Below are 22,269 nucleotides of genomic sequence, written 5' to 3'. Positions count from 1 at the left end.
CTGGAAATACCCCTTGGCCTTAAAGTCCACCTGTGCTCACAGAACCTCAAGCAGAGCCGTGCTCCTCCGGGGGCCGGGCGGCTCCGTGCCTGCCTCAACCCCCAGGCGGCGCTGCCGCGGGTTCGGCCGGGGCCGGGGCGGCTCCGAGCGGGGGGGAGCTGCCGCCCGCCTCTTCCATCCCTCCCTCCGTCCCTCCGCCCATCCCCTCCCCTCAGCGGTGGAGCCGCCGGGCTCCCTCGCTCCTCTTCACATGGGGCTCGCCCCGCCGGAGGGACAGCGCTCCTGCCCTGCCGCCAGCCGCTGACGGGGAGCGGGGCCGGGACCGAGGCAGGCAGGTAGGGGCGGGCGGCGCCCCTGAGGGAAGTTGGCGGGCGGGGCGGGCGCGGGGGGCTCTGCCGCCCGTTGGCGTCGGTTGTGCCGCTGCGGCCGTTGGTAACGGCACATGGCGGGTGGGAAACCGCTGGGGCAGCCGCGCAACTTCGGGGAGCGACCCGAGCTGAGGGAACCAGGGGCGCTGAGGGAGCCGTCGCCCTTCTCCCGACCGTGCCAGGTTGCCTTTGGGTTGTCGCGTTAAAGGTCGCGGCCGGAGAGCAGGTCGGTTATTTGAGAAACTGCTTTATTCTTTTTTTTGGCTTGTTCTGCTGAACACGGAGCGTTGGTGAGGTTGATTTCTGTGGCTGATAGATTAAACGCGGGACAAATTCCTGATGTCATTAAAGCAAGAGTTATGGGTTTCTAGAGTTCTTGTAATCTTGTGTTCTCGCAGCTCAAAATAAACCTTTTCGTTTCAAGGCAGAAAAACGGCTCCAGCTCTTGCTGCTTTTGATTGATTAGAGCTCCTTCGTGGAAATCGGCAGGGAGTTTCGCCTGATTAGGACCCGTAAAAATTGTCCTGAGGTTTGTTACACAATGGGCTGTAGGCATGCAGCCTGGGCTCCGTTAGGTAACTTGGCATCTGGGGCTCCTTTTTGCTGGTCCAGCCAAGTGCTGTAAAGTCACATTACTTCAGGTGCTTCACTTCTAGGAGCCAGCCCCTTAAACTTGGGATGTCTGAGAGAGAGGGATCGCCATCCTGTCCTCCTTAAGGAAAAATAAGTGTGTTGGCTAAATGAGTAACAATCTTTGATCATACTGAAGTTCAGAAATGCTCTGTGTGTTTAGATGGCAGTAAAGCCAACTGTTTTCATCCTGAAGACATTTTATTCCTTGATTGTGTTGCAGCTGTGCCTCAGAAGCCCTAGTCAAGAAGCAGGGACCTAGCTGTAATAAGATGAGTACAGGCACATGTACTCAGTCAGCCTCACCACTAACGAGCTTGCTTTCTTGTTGATTTATGCAGAAACCTTGCAGAAAGCAGAGAGCTGCTCACAGAAAAGCTTGCTGGTTACCAGTTTCCCCATGTGTGAACTGACTATTCAGTTATTGCTGTTCTGTTTTTTCTGTGTTCCTAAAATACCTGACGGTAAGCAGATATAGGGACTCCCGTCAGTTGCTTGTGGAACTTTTTTTTTGTTATTGCAACTGCAAGTGTTGCTGTAAAAATGCATTTGTTAGGGTGTGGAAGAAAGGAAAATAAAATGGTAACTTTCTTGTACTTAAAGTAGTAGCAACGTAGGACCGGACTGAAGTGTGGGGAGCACTCCTTGTGCTGTAACTGCTTTAGGATGAGAAAGCTTTTCTGGGATGGCAGTTCTCCAGTTCATTCTGGGGTCCTCAGAATTTCAGGTTGTGAGTCTGACTGGTTCTTTGAGTGAGAAAGAAGCACTGTGCTGCATTGTGTGTAGCTCAAATGCAAGTTGGAAAGTTTCACATAGCCTTAAAACCCCTCTGAAGCAGGTGTATTTGCTATGTTTGGGTCAGTTGGACTTGGTTACAAAAGAACAGGTAGCGTTTCTGAAGTAGGGCATACCGGTGTAACTGTTAGTTCTGGTGCTTAAGTGATGGCATTCCCACATTCAGACCTCCATCTGGTAGGAATATACACGTAAAAATTCAGTGTCTGTAGATAGATGTTTGGGGATTGCTAACCTCATGGCCACACTGGAGATTTGGATACCTGATACCCTGAAGCACATGCCTCGTTTTTTTTCCATAAACTTACTCTTAAGATCTCTTCTGGGCTGAAACCTTAAGAGGAAAAAATGTCACTGAAGTTAAGCATTCAATAATTTATTTTTTTTATAAAACAATCAACAAAGATTCTTAATAAACATGTGAAGAGCACTAATAGTTTGTTTAGCTGAGCTATCAAGCCGAGCTTTGGGGAGAGATTTTTCTAGGATAGTCTACTCAAAGGTACCCCAGTTTAAAATTCTGCAGTGAGGTGACTTATGGTGAGCTAATTTTACGAATAAGAACTTGATGTTTGTACTTCTGGCAGAAAGTCTGTGGACCAACTCTCTTCTTAGCAGTATGCCAAAGCTCAGAGCTCCTGATACACAGACAAGCTGACGGTGAGGTGCTATGTGTCTGAGGCTCTTTTACAGAAAGCATTATGTAGCAGCCATCAGTGATGTATCACAATTGCTGGTTTATCTTCACAGGGGTGGGATAGGAAAGTGCCATGGATGCAGAGAGACTAAGTGCCTCGCTGAGTCACTTAGGAAGCCTGAAAGAGCAAAAAGTTGAAGCCAGGTAGTAAAAGCTCTAGACTGGCAATCCTAGCTGCGCTGTCTGCCTTCGTTGCTATAGATTGTTTGAATTATGCTTTGAGAGAGGCATTGCTAGTTCTTGCATCCAGTGGTTGGCTGGGAATGTTTGAAGTTAAAACATTTTTTGACTATATGGCTTTCTATGTCTCTGCATGCACGTGCTATGTGGTGGGCAGCAGTATTTTATTGTGGTGCTTCCCTCTTCCTAGGCTTGCTATTTGAATGTTTTAAAATGACCTGGTAGCCTCAGTGCGGAAACAGCACTCTGTTAATGGATTGTTAGGGTGGGGAGTCTGAGTGTGAGATACCCCGTGGTCAGCATTATGGTTCCTGATGCAACCATTAGTAAGCAACACTTTGCATAAGTATCCAAACTAAAATCTAATATCATCTGCTGTAGTGTACTTCATCAGTAAAGTGACTTTAAGCAAGCAGAAAGTTTTGAGGAAGAATACTTCCCTGCAAAGAGCTGGGCTGGGATAGCTGTCAAAATAGTAACTGCATTTTTGTACTTGAAAATTGTAACACACGGTCAAAAAAGTAGCTAAATAGTTGAACTTTTTTTTTCTTTTTTTTTTAATACAAAGGTTCTTGACAGGAAAACCTGAGCCAGGCATGTTGCTCTGAGCAACCCGACTGTTGTATGTGCTTGGAACTGAAGTGTCCTTTGCTAGTGCGATTGCACACGTGTGAACAACAGCAGTGGATGCTGGCTGTTGGCAGTGGGGGCATTTATTCCACGTAGGCTCAGGTTTGGGCAGCCAAAGACCCCGAGGCTGTCTCCCACTAGTCAGCCAGTTGTGGTTTCTGCGTCTCCCACAAACTAATAAAAATAAATTGTGTTAATGTCCTTCTGCTTGTCACTTTTTCCTGCAAACACTGAGGGCTGTAAAGTCGCCTTCTAGCTGCAGTTTGAGTGTGTTCTCCACGCTGGTGCGGGTGTCCTTAGGCAGCGCTGATTTGCAGAGCAGGGAAGTCTGAAGGTGGCATTTGTGCCCTAGAAAAGCTGCACAAGAGAGAGCGCCAGCGAAGTGCATGCTAACACACGTTAGCGCTGTGGCGGATGCGCCTGATTGCTCTGCTGGATCCCAGCCGTGCCACATTTCCACGCTGTTGGGCCACCTGAGCCGCACGAAGAGGCTTCGTGCCCGCCGCCGGACAACAACGGAACCGCGGCGTCGCCAGAGCCTCAATTTAGGCTTTGCCACAAAACCTTCCCCGAAGTTCTTCCTTTGTCCGGGGCGCTCCAGCGGCCGCCCCGCGCTGAACCTCCCGGCCCCAGGCGCCGCAGGAGCGGGGCGAAGCCGCCGGGGGGCGCGCAAGGAGCGCCCGGGGCCGCCCGGTGCAGCCCGGCTCGGCCCAAATCGGCCCCTTGGAGGCCCGTCCTGGGGCAGTTCGCTGCCGAGCCCGGCTGGGGAGGGCTCTGGGGAGGGGGTGGCCGGCACCCAGGCCGGTTAACGCGGCTTTGGGCGAGCTGCTGGAAGAGAGGTGTAGGGCAAGGCGAGTGCTGCTTCTGCAGCTGTTTTTGTCCTGCCGCCGGGTCTCATAGGGGCTTGTCTAGCCAGCACCAGTTTCCCCTTCTGGCTGGTGTCCATCCCTTAGCTTGTTTTTCCCTTTTCTGACCTCTTCTTCTTACCACCAGCCTTTCCTACTTTCCCAGCCCAAGCCCGTCAAAGTTGGAAACAAAAGGTCTGCCTGCTTCTTTGGGAAAAAGGAGGGCAAGAAGCACCTCAGGATGGAGTGCTAAAGGACCGCTGGCCGAATGGACTGTTTGTGGCAAGAACAGTGACTCCAGGCTGTAGCTCCCTTTGTGACTTTTGTGGAATGGCTTGGGTTGGAGTGGACCTTAATGATCATCAAACTCCAACCCACTGCCATAGGCAGGGATGCCACCCTCTAGACCAGGTTGCCCAGGGCCCCATCCAACCTGGCCTTGAACACGTCCAGGGTTGGGGCATCCACAGCTTCTCTGGGCAACCTGTTCCAGTGCCTCACTACCCTTACAGTGAAAAATAAGCCCCCCTTAAGTATTGAAAGGCCACAACGAGGTCTCCCTGGAGCTTTCTCTTCTCCAGGCTGAACATTCCCAGCTCTCTCAGCCTTTCTCCATAGCAGAGGTGCTCCAGACCTCTGAGCATCTTTGGGGCCCTTTGATTTCTCATTTATCCTCAGTAGAGGCACATTCTTCAGGTTGATTCAGGGGGAATACCTACAGCATTTAGCTCGCTAATGAGTGTCATTCATGGATCAGCAAAGGTTGTGAGTGGCTGTTACGGAGAGTTGCAGTAGCGTGGAATAAGATTCAGTTTAGCTGAACACTGGACAGGTAGAAAACAGATATAGTATAAGCAAAAAAAAAATTTTGTTAGTGGAAAAGACTGTGAGCTGTGGAATTTTCTGTCACAATACCTGTGCAATTAATCCACACTTTCCTCATCTACTGCCTGCTATAATTTCCTCCAGTGCATTATTTACTGTGAATTAATCACTAAATGTTAGTTGGATTGTCATTAGTTGTCAGGCAGTGAGACAGAAATTCACTATGCATCTGGAGAGGGCAGGGCACCCTTCTCACAGGTGGTAAAAGCCAATTGTTTGGCTGTGGGGTGCGCCTTTGACATGGGTGATGCTTGAGATTAATTTCTCATTTGTTTGGTTTTCTGTTTGCGAGAGGAAAAAAAATCCCTCAAGTATTTTGTCCAGAGGCTGAATATTGTATTCTTCAGGAAGATCTGTCCCTGTGGCTCAGAGTAATATCAAGTAATAGGGTTGTTAGTATGTTAGTTGCTATCTAGAAAGATTCTGTCAATAAGCATCTGGATATTTTGATACATGCATAATTGGATTATTGAATAAACAATATTTTGGGAAAAATCTGCAGTAAAAGAGTATCTGTACAGTTAGGTGAAGGAGATGAGTGATTGGCACTGATGTCGATGCCATTAAAATCCTTGGCAATGTGGACAAATGAATAACCCACAGCTAGCAGGATGCTAAATAATGTAGACAGCTGTTTCTTATTTGGTCTTATGCTAATTGCTGTGAAAAAACTGCTGCAGTTACCATTGCATTTGCCAGCTGATGGAGTTGCGCATCGTTTGTATACTTCTGGTGCAAATGTTGCCTTTGTACATCAGTGTTGGTAACAGATAGAAACAGATGCTTTTACTTGGCTGTTAATTTATAGTGAAAGTTTTATGGGATCATTAAGTTTTACTGAGAAAGATTTAAAATGACATTTGGCTAGATAGGCTCAGCTTTGCATAGTGATGAAAGAAACGGGGAAATATATATTCATATTATATATATATGTATATAATATAAAATGTTTGTTCAGTAATAGTGTGTGTATATATATATATATAAAATATGATAATATTTATATGAAACTAGCATATAGATGAAAAAGAGGAGAAGAGCAAGAGAAACAGGAAATAGGACTAGCCTCTCTGCCAGGGTGGTTTAATTAATGTCCAGTTCCCTGTGAGGGGTTGCAGGCTTGGAAAGTGCATGGGTATGGGCTTTTTTCCAACTTGTAAAGGCTTTCAGTCTTCTAAGCTTGTATTAATGGTCTGGGCTGAGGCTCAGCTTCCGTTACCTGGAAGAAATAGAAGGTTTGCCATGCTACAGCTTGATTTTAGGTTATTTTGCAGTTGCATAAAATATAATATTACGTAAGCGTTGGGTCCAAGTGAGAGCTGGCCATAGCCAAGCATAGAATGAGCAAGCAGAAACTTTTAAGGCATGTGTAACGTTCTCTGAATTTAGGAAAAGACCTTTTGTCTTTTCAGCCAGATCAGCTGCTGCTTGACTAATTTGAATTTTGCTTCTCACTGTGACATAAGTATTCTTTTTTTTTTTCAGTTCTGATTTGATATAAAAGATCTCATGCAATTTACAGGAAAAATGGCAGCATCAGCCCTTCCTCTTCATATCAAACACAATATTATCTTCCAGAAGAAAGAATTGTGCCATAGGACTATAGAATAGTCAGAACTAGGGGAGGTGGTGAACTTTGGAAGTCACTTTTTCTTCACAATCTCAGATACCTTGTGCCCCTCTCTGTTGAGGGGCTAAGATATGATGCTTCAAAATAAATGCTTGTTGAACTGTAGTTACAACATGCATATAAAATGTCAGATGTAGAAAACAAGAGACTAAATCATCATTTGTATGAAGATGTAATGAATGGCTGACTTATAACAGCGTACACAAAAAGGTGTGGAAAAATGTTTAAACAAGTGTTTTTATGAGATTATACCTTAGTATTGAATTCAATATTGTCTCACGTCTGTAATGTTATAAAGGCCAAGAAGGGGTAACACGACATTGTCTGATTATACAAGGAAATCCTGTTTATTGGGATGGAATTTTCAGTCTTGTTTATAGGTGGACTGTGCTCAACTATGAACCTGTGGAAGAGATACCACAAAGTAGACCTAAAAAAGACCAAATAACAAATCCAGTCAGTATGAAAAATAAATGTAACTACAACATTGGATAACACTGACTGCAAGGAGAATTCTGTTAGAGAAGTGGTCTTTAGATGATTCTTAAACGTCTTCCGTGGACTGATGAAAAAAAGACTGTCTTCATGCGCAGAAACTGGAATACAAATCATCCAGTTCATGGGGACTTGATATGATCAAAGACTTTCTTATTTTGTCAGTGCATGTGTAACAGTAGAATTTTAAGAAGTATTCTGTGCACTTGGTCAGCAGCAGAAAGACTCTTGAATGCTTGTCGCTCTTTCAGACCCTGTCAACCAGCCCCATGGGAGAAAGCTACTGCAGTTAGCTGTAACACTCTCCGTTTGGTCGCTTTGTTCACCGTTCAGTGTGTGTAAAAAGACTATGAAAGCAGGACATGTGCAACTTTAAGCTAGTTATTGATTGATTGAGATGTGTGGTAGGTAACTGGGACTACTGAGCTACCAGGCAAAACATTAACATACCACCCATAGGTAAGGCATCTGGTGAGGCTTTGCTGGCCCGTCAGTTGTCAATACTGGGGAAGGCTGGCTCCTATTGCTTCTTGATTGGGCTCATTTTCAGTGTTACTCACTTGCTAGCTTCTGTGTTTTTTTTTTTTTTTTCTCCTTCCACTTGAGTTCTTGAACTGCTAACCACTACCATTGTCTTAAGGTTCTTATTCGTGGCTGCAAATTTACTGTTCTTATCTATCGTGGCTCTAGTCTAAGTATTGTCACGCTGCTTTCTTGCAAGCTGGCAGTTTCCTTAGAAGTTTCATCCAAGGTTATGCAGTTTTGCTGCGTCAAAACTAAGCCTTGGAGCACAGACAGCTGAACCCCTAGGAGGAAGATTCACACAAAGCTGAGGTGTGAAATCAGGATAAGCTATACTGTGCTGATTCCCTTAGGAGGACACACAGTGAATAGTAACTGCAAGGTTATTTGATCTACTTTCGAAATAACTGGATTTCTGCAGGAGAACTATGCAAGTTGAGCCTACCCTGTGCTGGACTCTTACTCGTCAGTGTGTTTTTGTATATATTTGACACACATGTGGTTTATAATTGGTTCTTGGCCTGGGGCTGATACAGATTGCCTGTGGTAGGAAAAACTAAAAAAAAAAAACAAAACCCTCTGAAAGAAATAGAGGATAGAGGAAGGTGAGGCTTAAAATGTTGACAAAGGATGTAAAGGAACAATGGAGGGGGCAGTCCAGTAGGTAAAATTGAAGAGAAGGGAAAATAAGAACAGGTTTTAAAAAGAGAGGATAAGATACTTAAAGATAAGGATAAGATAAGGGGGTACAAAGATCAGAAATTACAAGTAGGTTTTAACAAAGAAACAGTGGGTAAAATTCTGGCTATTGTGAAATGCAAAGCTTATATTGCCTTCACCAGTCGTGTCTTGGATGTCAGGAAAGAAAGAGAGCTTGACTTCTTTTTGTATTTGTAAATTTACAGATTTTGAAAGTTTGTTATCTGCAGTGAAAAATCAGGTGAAACACTAGGAAAAAAATTCTCACTTGTGCAGTAGTGTAACTGGAAAAAAAAATTCTGAAGAAAGTGATTTCCATTATCTGGAAGTTTTCAGAACAGGAATCGTCTGCCATGGGTTTTTGGGTTACAGTTTCTTCAGTTTTGGGGGCAATTGATATTTCAGTTGCATCCTTTGTGATTTTTATAAACTTGTCCAGAAAAATGACTGAGTTATGCTTGATCCTTTCCACACAGATGGCAAAACTTGCTTAAAGAAATTGTTGGTCTCCATGCAGCATGTGAGGGAAGCCAATGTATTTCTGATTTAACATAGCAAGAGTTAATATTGTGGGAGTAGTCTTTTTTTTTTTTCTGTGACCTAAGATTTATGATGGAGTGCATCAGGTAATGGTACTAATTTGTAAGCCACTTATTGATTTTGCTCTTTTTGCTGTTCTAGTTTAGCTAGAGAAAAGTATTTATATACATATATATAGAGACAACCGAAGCAGCCCTGTATAGCTTGCTATTATGCACAGATATTAGCTTTACATCTTTGGAAAAATCCACCCCTCTTCTGGTGTTAGAGTTACGTAAAGTGTGATGTGAGTGACTTCCCATGCTGCTTATGAACAGGGACAGAGTGTGTGCTATCTTCATCTGAGAGATGCCACTTAAAGCTGCAGACTTGGTGGCATAAGCATTCATCAGGTGTTATCAAGGTGGCTGGCCTGACACATCAGTCATCTTCTAATATCTGCAATAAAATGTAAGTAATTGGATTGCTAAGGATTATTTTATGCACCAGAGTGGTTATGTGTGGCGTGGGATTTTTCCTTTAGTGAAGTATTTATTCTGAGAGTAATGAAATTGCAGCAGTTACAGGACAGCTTCCAACTAGTTTTGTTTTTGGCAACAACAACTGAATGGATCACAGGACTGAATACTTTGCAAAATCCCTATTTTTATCAGTGTCTGGTGCAGAAGAAGGCTTTTCTCCAATCAATCTATGATCTTTGCTTCCTGCTGTAGCGAAACAACAAATTGTGGTGGTTCTTACGTTGAACTGCAATTTCTTCTAGCAGCATTCTTTCCAAGTGTTCACCCAGTTATATGTTGAATTTGCTGCCTGAGTTAGTTTTACTTTGTTTAAAATAAACAAAGAAGTGAAGAATATTGGAAACCATTTGGTTTTTTAGTAATTTAGTAATTTTTTAGTAATTTAGATTAGTAATAACATTTTTAACTCAAAAAAAAAATTGTCCTTAAAATGTTTTGGTGTTAATTGGTCAAAGGGGTGTATTTGAAGGTTGTCAGTGATTCTCAGCAGAGTTGGCCGGGAGAACTTGTAAAAGTATCTATTCTTGTCTGCAATGGAAATCACTTTGGTTTGAACCAAAGTTAAAACAGTTTAACCAGTGTTAGTAGAAACTAGTTTCACAGTGAAGATATTTGTTTCCTGCCTTAAACAAATGTTTAATTTCCGCATCTTGTTACTTGTGATATTAACGTATAGTTTCCTGTCCTGTTAAGTTATATCTGGCCTTCTCTTAATGATATGTCTTTCTGCTAGTTTTCTTAGATAAATACTGCCTATGTATTGTTAAGAAATTCTAAACCTGGCCTGTACTAACTATAAGATGAAACACGTCTCTGACAAGTGATAATAATGAAGCCAAAAGTGTTCTGTAGGCATGGTAGGACATAATTAAAAAAAAGCGTATTTTTACATGACTTGAATTTTATTACCTTCCTAGATATAATGCATTTTACTGTGGGCAAACAGTTGCTGTATAATCACCCTCTTTAGTAAGTAACCAAATTTAATTCGCTTATTTGCACTTACGTCTTGGTAGTGTTTTATTGTGGAAGTAGTTATGTTTAACAACCCATTTAGTGGGTGAATAATTCTTTCAAGATGTTGTATCCGTTTCCCACTAACCATTCCTGACTTGTCAGATACTAATTTTTTAAAAGGGTTGACTTTTAGATATGTGACCAGAGGCTAAATTGCAGTTGAACGAAATAGCACAGAGACGATATTGAGGATTTGATCAGTCTGAAATGGTCCACTTCTCCTGCAGCCTGAAAGAGTCAGGGAAGATGGATACAGCGAGTGACTTGCTTTGTAGCTTATCTCTGTAACTCCACTACAAAATACGAGCTGCACTTTAGAAATGCTCACAAAGTACCACCGTGTGAGTTGCCAGCAGCATGTGTGAGACCTGTGAAAGCAGCAGTGCCCAGTGGTTTCTGAAAGATATGGGAAATGAAGGAGAGAGTAGCCCTAGCATTTTTCATACAGCTGTTGCCAAGAAGCTCCAGCTGAACATAATCTCTTATTGACTGTGGTTTTGGTTTAGTGAGGATATAACAGACCACAAATTCAGTTTCCGTTAGCTAATTCTGGTGTGACCTATCCCTGGCCTTGATAGTAAAGAACTTTTATAGTGTGGATTTTGTGGGGTGTGTGCGTGTGTTTTTGTTTTGTTTTTATTTCACTGAGTATGGATACTGTAAGCAGATGGAAACCACCCAGTGGAACTGAAGTTGGAAAATAAGTTAAAGTTCAAGTCACTCATGCGTTGAAGGGTAGGAAAATTAGTATACAGTTAAAGGCTTCTGTTTAATCAAAAGATTGGTGTTAAATGTTCATAATAGCTGTGTGTTTGGAGGAAAACTCAGAAGCTGACCTCTGTGGAAAATGTCTTGCATTAGCGATCAGCATAAAATGTCTTGTGAGCCTTGTAAAGAGCGAGGGAGTTGCATTTGACTTTTTTGGTTCATAATACTCCACCAAGGAGAGTGGCTTACCAGGATGTCGGCTGCTGGTACCCATGAGCAGCAGAAGGGCAGGAAGGTGTTGGTAGGGGTGGAGATGGATCTGTTGAGTTTCTTGCAGGGAGTCCTACCCAAATTGTCTGTTAATACCTTCTCACCTGCCCATGTGTTTAAAAGAGCTCCTTGTGGCAGCTCCCACAGTAAAATCCCTTGTGTTATCTAGGTGTGATTCATGAGAGCTGCTCTCATCCCTTTTTTATTGAATGATCTCTGGGGTTTCTCTTTAACTCTTGGGTAGATGCTTTGAAGCTGTGTGAGGATGCTGGTGTGAGGCTTTTGGACTAAGGAGGCTGCACATTCCTGTTTTAAAACATAGTATTGTAGAATCATAGAATGTCTTGGGCTGGAAGGGACCTTAACTATCATCAAGTTTCAACCTCTCTGCCATGGGCAGGGATGCCACCCACTACATCAGGTTGCTGAGGGCCTAATCCAACCTGGTTTGGACACCTCTAGGGATGGGACATCTACAGTTTCTCTGGGTGACCTGTTCCAGTGCCTCACCACCCTTTGAGTGAAGAATTTCCTCCTAACATCTAATCTAATCTTCCCTCTTTTAGTTTAAAACCAATCTCCCTTCTCCTGTCATGATCTGCCCGAGCAAAAAGTTGCTCCCTGTCTTTTTTTAAAAGCCCCCTTTAAGTATTGAAAAGCTACAATAAGGTCACCCCAGAGCTTTCTTTCCTCCAGGCTGAACATCCCCAGCTCTCTCAGCCTTTCGTCATAGGAGAGGTGCTCCAGCCCTCTGATCATCTTTGTGGCCCTCCTCTGGACTCACTCTAACAGCCCCACATCCTTCTGGTACTGGGGGCCGCAGACCTGGACGCAGCACTCCAAGTGGGACCTCACAAGGGCAGAGCAGAGGGGGACAATCACCTCCCTCCCCTGCTGGCCACCCCTCTGTTGATGCAGCCCAGGACGCAGTTGGCCTTCGGGGCTGCAAGCACACGCTGCTGGCTCGTGTCAAGCTTTTTGTCCACCAGAACCCCCAAGTCCTTCTCTGCAGGGCTGCTCTCAATGAGTTCTCCCAGTCTGTCCTCATGTCTGGGATTGTCCTGACATAGGTACAACACCTTGCACTTGGACTTGTTGAATCTCATTGGGTTCATATGGGCTCACTTCTCCAGCTTGTCCAAGTCCTTTGGTTTTTAGCATTAGCCTGCTCCATGTCTTCATAATATCTCTCATGAACAAAAAATTGGAGGCAAAGATATTAAGAGGCTTTTGTTGTTAAGTTCTTACTTGCAAGGTGTGAGGTTTAGGTATTTGACGTGAGTGGAATGCTTTGAAAATGGAAAGTGAGACAGAAAACAGTACTTCCTATTATATTGTTTCTCTAGGAGTTTATCATGAAGTATTTGGGGATTTGATTCCAAAATATTAGTTAGGTTGTGACTTTGCACCTGCTGAGTGATCTAGGATAAAATGTATATTCATTTATTTCGTAACCAGTGAACTCTACTGGCTTCTTGTTATTTCTTTGAAGAACAGTTTCCTTACCCAACAGGATTGCAGCAGGATTACAGCATTTGCAGGGCCCAGTTTTGTGAGTCTATTCCATTTGCCTTCATCAAAAATGGAAGTTATAGAAGTTTTACTCATAAGGTGTCAAAAAAAAACTGAGCTAAGTAGAAAACAAAAAAAAATAATAAAAAAAACACAAAAACCAAGCCACAATATGACACAGTTTAATATTATACGTTGTTTGTATTGTCATCTTGGTTTCTTGTTAGCTTTCTTGGTCTCCACTTTTTTCTGTCCTGAAATTAAATGTAGACATCTGAAAAAGAGGGTTTTGTGTTCTATTTAAGGGAATGATTTATAAAGATTTTCAACTGAGCATTATTTTATTATCAGAGATAAAAAAAGATCTCTTTTTAAACACTCATTTAATGTCTAGTCCTTAGTTCTACTAAGCTCTTACTGCTAGTGTATTTTAAAAGAGAATTTAAGGTTTTTGTGGTCCGTCTTCTCCGTAACCATATTCAGATTGAAACAGTTGAAAAAAAAAATACTTCTAATTATTTCAGAGTTATTATATAACTCTTATTTTTCTAATTATAGAGTTGTACTTCTAATCCATTGACCTGGATTGAAGCAGATTTGCTTTCTGGCTTTCATGTGTCAGAAAACATTTATGTTTACTTGCAGAGTACGGCAAATAATGTGTTTTATTTGGTTGTTTGGCCAGTGAGCCAAATAACCTCAAATGCTTGTTTGGATTGTTCTGACACAAATCTTCACCTAACTTGGTTTTCACATTAGTAAGAATTTGGAAGGGTCAAATGAAATCAAGACAAAATATTCTGATTTCATCTGAAGTAGTTTTCCTGGCAGCAGAACATGGGGGTCCCTGGTCATTTGGTGTACAGGCCAGTGGTCAGAGCAATTCCTGTGGGTAGACTGAAACTTTTTTTTTTTTTCCTGTGAAACACTTGCTTTGGAGCTAGGCCAGCAGATGCGAGAATCCCGTCTGGTTTCCCTGCTCAACCGGCCGTGGTGGGGAAAGGAGGCACCGTGCCTCAGGCTTCAGCCTGGCTCCGTGTTGCATTGGATGTTACCCACAGGAGCACACCATTTGTGGGAGAGGCCAAGACAGCACCATGTGCTGGGCTGCTAGCACTAAGGTTGGGAAGGAGAGAGGAAAGCCTTTGAATCCTCTTGGGTAGAGGAAGGATTTGAACCTCCCCCTTTCCCATCCAGGACCAACATCATTTGGACAAAAGGAAGGGGCTGGCAACAACTCTGTGCTGTAAATTTCTGCTCAGTTTTTAGTTGAAAGCGCTTAGCAAGAGGGGTGGAAATCATGAATCTGCCACTTGGAGTGACAGACGGACTGAAACTCTAGGTGTTGGAGGGGTTTTTTTGTATATTTTTTCCTAATGAACATTCGTGTCAACTCTCCCTCTGCCTAATTCAGCTTGCTTGGAAACTCCAAGCAGTATTGCTATTGCACAGGATATTACAAGCTCTCAGGGACGGTGGCAACTCTGTTTTTTCTGCTCTTATTCCTGCAGGCAGAGATGAAGGTATTCTGGGGAAAACAGCATCCAAGTGCGAGGGCTGTCAGGGCAGTAATGCAGGGTCACAATCTGCCTTCAGTCCCTCTCAGGGTGTCAGTTATGTGAGGTGTGTATTTGGAAGTGGGTTTTTAGCCCTGAGGGAAGGAAGATGCAACATGAGAGGCTGAAGGGGGAAGAAAAGGTAGGGAAGATTAAAAAAGAAAAACTGCCTTTGAAGTCACAGTCTATTCAACATTTGCAAGAATTCATAGGCTGGTTACTGTTGTTCCTCAGTGCCTTGGTGTTTGAGTCATAAGCATTGCTAGGAACCAGGGGACAGCAGGGTTATACTGTTTGTTTGCAGTTGTACCATGGATCTGTGGCAGTGTAGCATCAGAACAGGGATGTTTGGACTCCCAGCCCAGAACACAATTAGGTGCGTTTCCCCGTAAAAAGGGTTTGTGTGATATTTTATATATATTTGAGAGAGAGCAGAAACCTGATCGCAATGTTATGTTTAATTTCTATTCAGACAGATTAAGTGCCGGGTGGAAATAGTTGCCTATTATATTTCAGTCGCGCATATGCTTTTGGGCTATGTGGAAGCACTTGTGGAAAAATTGCTATTTATGAAGAGATTTAGAGCCATTTGTCTTCTGTGAGCTATTTACTTCTTCAACTGAGTTAACATCTATTAAACTTTCATTCTAGTATAATATCCACAAGAGTCAATTTAGGTAAACTGTAGTACCTCTTTCTAGACTAAAAATTGCTTTGCAGAATGGACGTAGAAAAATCCATTAAATTAATTTTTCTTTTTCTCTCGGTCTTTATAATATGTTGAGATTAGAAAAAATAAAATTGATGAGAGACTAGGGAAGAAGGGAAGAAAGCTCCTTTGTCAGCTACATAAAGGGGCAGTCAGAGCTATTGTGTGTACAGTTTTTTTTAATCGTGTCTTCAATTTTCTTTTAACTTGAATATGTTATCATGACTGCAAATTTTCACACTCCCATTGTCATAAACCATAGCCTAATTACCTTTAGAGCTCTGTTATTTTCCAGCCTGGCCGTCAAATGAGTGTTTGGAAGAATGTTGAAGACCATGGCTTAAATTGTGTTTCAATGTGCTGTCCTTTACTTCCAGTACTGTATGTTATTTTTAAAGCCACATGCATTTAGATGTGGGTGATGTTGGAGAATCAGCATCACCTTTGATTGTTATCAAGAAGACAAGGAGCTGCATTCAGTTGTAGGCAAGAACCAAGATATGGATGAACTGTGCAGCTTCCTGAGCTGAGAATTTGTGGGGCTTGGAGGGGAGGGGAGCACAGATGCAGGTAAGACCTCCTAGACATGGGGGCCCTGGTGGGGACACTGCGTGGATTCGAGGCATGTTGTATGGTGGTGGAAGAGAATCTGTCTCCAGCCTTACCCTGATAACTGCTCACAGGTGTTTAAAACCCTGTAGCCCAAGACCTAGCTGCTAAGAGGTAGGTCATAAACAGCAGAAAGAACCACTGTGCATCAGATAGGGGCCTTGAGGAAATATTAAGGGATGGGACCTCAGCCCACAAAAGTCGGGAAACGCTTTTTCCTTAGCCACTAGGGTATTTATAGTGAGATTATACAAAAGTTTTAGCGGGCTGGCTATTCCTGTGCAGTGTCCTAACTTTTTTTTTTTATCAGAATGTTTTAAAGAAGCAAAAATTGAAAACACATTCTGGGACTTTGTACAAGGATTTTTCTTTGCTTCTTTAAGTCTGTTAATGCAACTTTGTTATTCATTGTTGCAAGATGGTAGGGCAACGCTTGTAGGCCATCAGTACATGGTATCATTATCTTACTGGACAAACTATAGCAACAAAAACAAATATCTACCTGTACTTAAGTGATCTTCCTGCTCCCATCATCCAAACACTATCAGCTATTTCCGGTCTTAGGAAGAGGAGTCATGTTACCTTGCTGGTATTTGCCAGGGCTCTGTTACCAGAGATTGTGACTATAGAGCTCTGCAAGTAGAAAGATTTTTAAGAATGTTCTAGTCTGCTTCAGGTTGAATCTCTGAGCCTAGTTAACCTGCTTTGTGTGGTGCTGGGTTCGAATTGGCCCTCTGACTTTGCTAGAAGGGGATTAGAGAGTACTTTCTATTATCGGAGCCGTAGGGAAAGGACAATTACAAGTTTAAACAGCACAGCTACCTATAGAAGAACTATGTGGAACCTGTGATATGACATCAGCGTGTGTATCTTCCATCAGTACAGATTTAAACGTGTAAAATTGCTTTTACTGGTATGCTTAAGGAGGTCCAAGCTATACTAGCAGTAGGTTTGGTTTAGTTTATCCTGAGATAGGTTATGGCCCTGGAAGAAGTGTTGCCATATTTTGGTGTCTTGGCAAAGTCTACTGAGTATAGGCAAAGATACAGTGTTGATTCCTTCATCTCACCTAGATTTGATTATTAAATAAATAAATAAAAATCTCTGCTTAATAAGCATCCAACCTTATCAGGTAAAGCAGCGTTAACTTGCTGCAACTCTGAGTTGATAGAGCCTAAAGTGATTTTCAAGGACACACATCTATGCAAGAAAGATGCATCGCTGTAAATGCTTAACAAACCCAGCCAATCATCTTCTCAGTCTTGGTCGCAAGATAACTAATTGTTGGTGGCTTTTTTATTTTTTAATTAAAATACATATATATGTTTTTCTTCTCTCTGTGTGCTATACTGCGCTGGTAGTTTTCTAGCAAACCACAGTTCAAGATGCAGGCTTCATATTCTTTTTGTTGTTTTCTCACATGATGCTTTTACCATCTATCTTTACAAAATAGTTGCATTTGACTCTAGTAGTTGTATTTTATGAGTTGAAAGTCAATTTTTTTTTTCTCAACAGGAATCTGTGGCATGGTGTTTGATGCAACATAAGAGTGAAAAACCTTTTATAGCTAGTCCTTCCCTCTCCCCCTGTGGTGGGTTTACTCAGGTGGGCAGCTGAGTTCCACCATGGCCGCTCTTCACTCCTCAAAGAGGAACGGGGAGAAAATATGATGAAAAGGGCTCAAGGTTTGAGATGAGGAACGGGGAGAAAATATGATGAAAAGGGCTCAAGGTTTGAGATAAGGATGGGGGAGATCACTCAATTATAGTGACAGGCAAAACAGACTCAGAGTAGGATGATAGTAAGATTTATTGCCTATTACTAACAAGCTAGAGAAGTGAGAAACAAAGAAAAGAAGCCAAAACCGCCTTCACCCCTATCCACCCTCTTCCACCTCCTCCCCCCAGGCGGTGCAGGAGAAAGGGGGAGTGGGGGTTATGGTCAGTCTATGGCACTTCTCTGCCACTCCTTCTTGGTCACTCTCATCCCCTGTGCTGTGGGGTCCCTCCCACGGGATGCAGTCCTTGCAGAACTCATCCGGCGTGGGCTGCCCACAGGCAGCAGCTCTTCAAGAACTGCTCCAGATATGGGTCCGTACCACGGGGTCCATCCCGCAGGAGCAAACTGCTCCAACCTGGATCCCCCACGGGCAGCAGCTCCTGCCAGGTCACCTGCTCCTGCATGGTCTCCTCTCCATGGGCTGCAGGTCTGGCCCGGAATCTGCTCCGGCAGGGGTCCTCCACAGGCCGCAGCCTCCATCAGTGCAGGTCCACCTGCTCCACCGTGGTCTCCTCCACGGGCTGCAGCGTGGAACCCTGCTCCACCGTGGTACTCCATGGGCTGCAGGGGGACAGCCTGCTTCACCATGGTCCTCACCACAGGCTGCAGGGGACTTCTGCTCCGGCACCTGGAGCACCTCTCCCCCTCCTTCTTCACTGACCTTGGCGCCTGCAAGGCTGTTCCTCACTCCTCTCACTCTCCCAGCTGCTGTGTGGCCACCCCCCCCCCCCCCCCCCCCGCCCCGTTTCTTAAATCTGCTCTCACAGAGGCGCAAACAATGTGGCTTATTGGCTCGGCTCTCGTCAGCAGCAAGTCCCTTACCAATCATGGGACAGCTTCTAGATCCTTCTCACAGAAGCCACCCCTATGGCCTCTTGCTACCAAAACCTTGCCATGTAAACCCAATACACCCCATTCTACCTCCCCCTTAAAAAGGGCCCCTAGCATACTTTAAAGTAGCAACAGTCTGGAAAGCTGTTTCAAACAAGTTCTTAAAATTCCTAAATCTTTCATATTATCATGTTTCTAGACATGAAATATAAGAGTTTATTTACAGGATGAAGTAGCAGATCTCTTGGCAAAACAATTTTAAGCTCGTTTTATTAAAAAATTAAAATATTGTACTAATATTGCAAACCATTTGTCAGCCGGGCATACTCCATATGACAGCCTTAAAGTAAGCTTTTTTTTAATAATCAACATATTTGACATTTGGAAGCACTTCTTATGGTTGTAGTGATTTCATTGTTATTGAAAGTCTTACTCATAATCAGTCTTTTTTTAAAGTTTTTCCTGTCACTCAAATTACAGCCCTGCTTTAAAATTTAGGTGAAACTTTATTCAGTTTCTGATGCAGGTTATCAAACATGTTCACAAGGATCCGTTCAGCCCTTAAGACAAAGTCCTGATTCTGTAACCAGTTACCATCTTTGTCGGGTTGGGTAACCTGTGTTATATTACTACATTTATTAAAATGTACGCATCCAGTCAGGTCGTGTCTGGGTTTTGGTGTAAATAATATTCCTACTGCTTTTCTACAGTAAAATGAAACTCTCGCACCTCTTGGGGAAAATAAAGTTGAGTAAGGAGAAGCTCAGTACATTCCACTGCTTTGGTGGTAGACTAGGACAGATCTGATGACTTAGCAATGACGATATAAGAAACCAGAAAACACCTTCACTGATTCATTTACTCATCTCTGGTAGCCATAGGAACAGATCTGAGAAGCCTGTATTTCTAGTTTTTTCTCTGTTACTTTACCTACTGTAAATTGCATTAAAAAAAAAAAAAGTGAAAACGGGTCTCCCCTAAAGACTGCCAGTTTATAAAGTGACAAAAGATTGCGGAAGTACTTGTGTGTATATATATATACACCTATATTTCCTCCCTCTTTCTATGATACTTAATTGCATAAAAGTTTCTGTAGCTCTTGTCCAGTCCTTGTGCTTTGCTGATTGCAGTGAAGTCAAATCAGTATTTTCTTTATGGGACTGTTCCATGCAGGACTATGGGGAAGATAAAAGCGCAGATGAAATCTCTGTATGTGTTTCCATCAAAGGTTTCTGAAGCATCAAGGAATGAAATTTAAGTTGTGTCTCTTTGAGGGTGTGCTGGGATGGGGGAAGGGTGCTAACTACTTGTTCCTTGTGTTGTACGAGGTAATAGTGTCCCATTTTAGACTTGCCCTGACCTGAATCTGTCATCTGTATGATAGGCTGTTTTAAAGTGTGTGAAGTCCAATAAATGCTTTTCCCAGCCTCTCCTGTACATCATTTAATTCTCCCTATGCTAATGGATTATAAGTAAAATACAAATAGCATTCAGGCTGTAGTAACTGAAGAAATGTTATGACTGGTAGGGTTTTTAAACAGAAAAATCAGTTTTGGGAAGGACTGCTTTTTCTTAAAGAGATTAAAATTTGCCAGTCTAGGTGAGTATTGTAGCCCTGTTGGATGCTGCTCATGAAGTGGAAAAGGAGATGATAGAGCTATTGAAAAGGCTAATTCTAAAAGACTGAAGACATGCAAGATGGATTTGAATGATGTGTGGGATGTGCATGCTCTGGCTGGTGGCATATAGTGTGGTTGCCACTAGGTGCAGCATGTATCATAGACTATTCGAGTTGGAAGGATTGAGTCCAACTCCTGGGTCCCCAAAGGACACCCCCCCCCAAAAAAAAAAAATCAGACTGTGTCTGAGAGCATTGTCCAAATGCATCTTGAACTCAGGCAGGCTCGGAGCCATGACCACTTCCCTGGGGAGCCTGTTACAGTGCCCAACCACCCTCTTAGTGAAGAATGTTTTCCTGATATCCAGCCTGAATCTCCCCTGTCACAGTTTCAAGCTGTTCCCTCAAGTCTTATCCCAGGTCACCAGAGAGAAGAGAGCACCTGCCTCTCCATTCCCCCTCATGAGGAAGTTGTAGACCATGATGAGGGCTCCCCTTAGTCTCCTCCATGCTGAACAATCCAAGTGACTTCAGCCACTCCTCATACATCTTCCTCTCTAGAACCTTTACCATCTTTGTTGCCCTGCTTTGGACACTCTCTAACAGCTTTATATACAGCTTTATATCTTATACTGTGGTGCCCAAAACTCCACACAGTACTCAAGGTGAGGCCGCACCAACACAAAGTAGAGCAGGACAGTCACTTTCCTTGACTGGCTAGCAGTGTTGTGCTTGATGCACTCCAGGGTATGGTTGGCCCTTCTGGCCACCAAGGCACACTGCTGGCTCATGTTCAGCTTGGTGTCGATCAAAACCCCTGGATCCCTTTCTGCAGGGCTACTCTTCAGCATTTTGTCCCACAGTCTCTACGTATAACCAGGGTTGCCCCTTCCCAGGTGCAGAATCCGACACTTGCTCTTGTTAAACTTCATATTGTTGGTGATTGCCTAGCTCTCTAATTTGTCCAGGTCTCTCTGCAAGGCCTCACTACCCTTGACGAAGTCAACAGCTCCACCCAATTTGGCATCATCCGCAAACTTGCTCAAAAATACTTCAAGTCCTTCATCCAAATCGTTTATGAAAACATTGAAGAGGACTGATCCTAAAATGGAGCCCTAGGGAACCCCACTAGTGACAGGTCGCCAGCCTGATGTAACCCCATTTACAAGAACCCTCTGGGCCTGACCCATCAGCCAATGGTTCACCCCTTTTATTACGTAAAGAAGATGTGATTCAGTATTCCCTAAAAATGTCTGTTTCTTTCCTCGTAATTGTTTCTGTCTCACTTCCTCCCTGGCTCTTGCTTTGGCTTCTTCTCTGGGAAGTCTGCAATTTCCCTTGCTCAGCAGAGATGGATGCAAAAGACCAGTGGGTGTCCTGGAAGACCCAGTCAGATGGACACATAAATGCCCATTTGATGTCCAACAACACTGTCTTAGTTCTGTGCAGTATTTGAATGGCATGGTCTGAATGCCTCTGAAGCACAGGTATCATCACATCTCTCCCCATTCAAAGCACATCTAGTTAATGATCGTAGAATATTATGTGACTGGTACGGTAACTGCTGTTACTAATGTACCATTCCTAGTACTACTGAATTGCATTGCCTCTGGATTAACAGCAGGGAGAATTGCTTATAATTCTCGCAGTAATAAGATTATCAACTTGGTTATGTCTGAAGGGACCTATTTTGGCACAGGCAGTGCACTGCTTGCTTTGCAGCCCAGCTGCTGGGGCATCTTGTATAGAGGCTGGAAACATGAAGTGAGGGATATGAAAATAAATGGTTATCAGGAAATACTGATTTGAATACTTAAAAGTGGTATGGTGGAGGGAATTTCCCAGTGAGTCCTTGTTCTATCATATATTGCCCTCCATAAGGGTGCCAGCATACCTCTGAAGTGCTGGAATGGTTGATATCCCAGCAGGTACTGTGCTTTTAAAGGAGAGAGTATGTATGGTTTTCATCCTTTCTGTTCAATCTACATGCATGCTTTCATTCTCAGTTCAAGTTCAGCCACCTCTAACTCACTCATGCAAGTCCTTTTGATTAGTTAATTCATTGCCCTTATTGAATGTCATTCTGAAATTAAAAGGCTGGCACATGAAAGCTTCAACACAGGACCTTTGCTGGGCCTATTTGTTGAACAGCCCAGTCCTTTTAATCAAGTTACTGAATTGCTCTGTTTCATCAGGCATGTTCTGGTCTCCTGAGACTCAAGG

General features: G+C 43.3%; 1 protein-coding gene across 1 annotated transcript in view; it reads left to right on the top strand.

The window, feature by feature from the left end:
• Positions 1 to 265: 265 nt before the first annotated feature.
• The window catches only part of CPNE4 (copine 4), a 243,803-nt gene continuing 221,799 nt past the window's right edge, over positions 266 to 22,269 (top strand). The window contains exon 1 of the mRNA XM_050708809.1: positions 266 to 335. The gene's annotated coding sequence lies outside the window, so the exon portion shown is untranslated. The remainder of the gene's footprint in view (positions 336 to 22,269) is intronic.

This window comes from Cygnus atratus, chromosome 2 (genome assembly GCF_013377495.2).
Source record: "Cygnus atratus isolate AKBS03 ecotype Queensland, Australia chromosome 2, CAtr_DNAZoo_HiC_assembly, whole genome shotgun sequence".
Classification (NCBI taxonomy): domain Eukaryota; kingdom Metazoa; phylum Chordata; class Aves; order Anseriformes; family Anatidae; genus Cygnus; species Cygnus atratus.
Note: the sequence above shows the minus strand (reverse complement) of the source record. Positions and strands in the feature narration are given on the sequence as shown.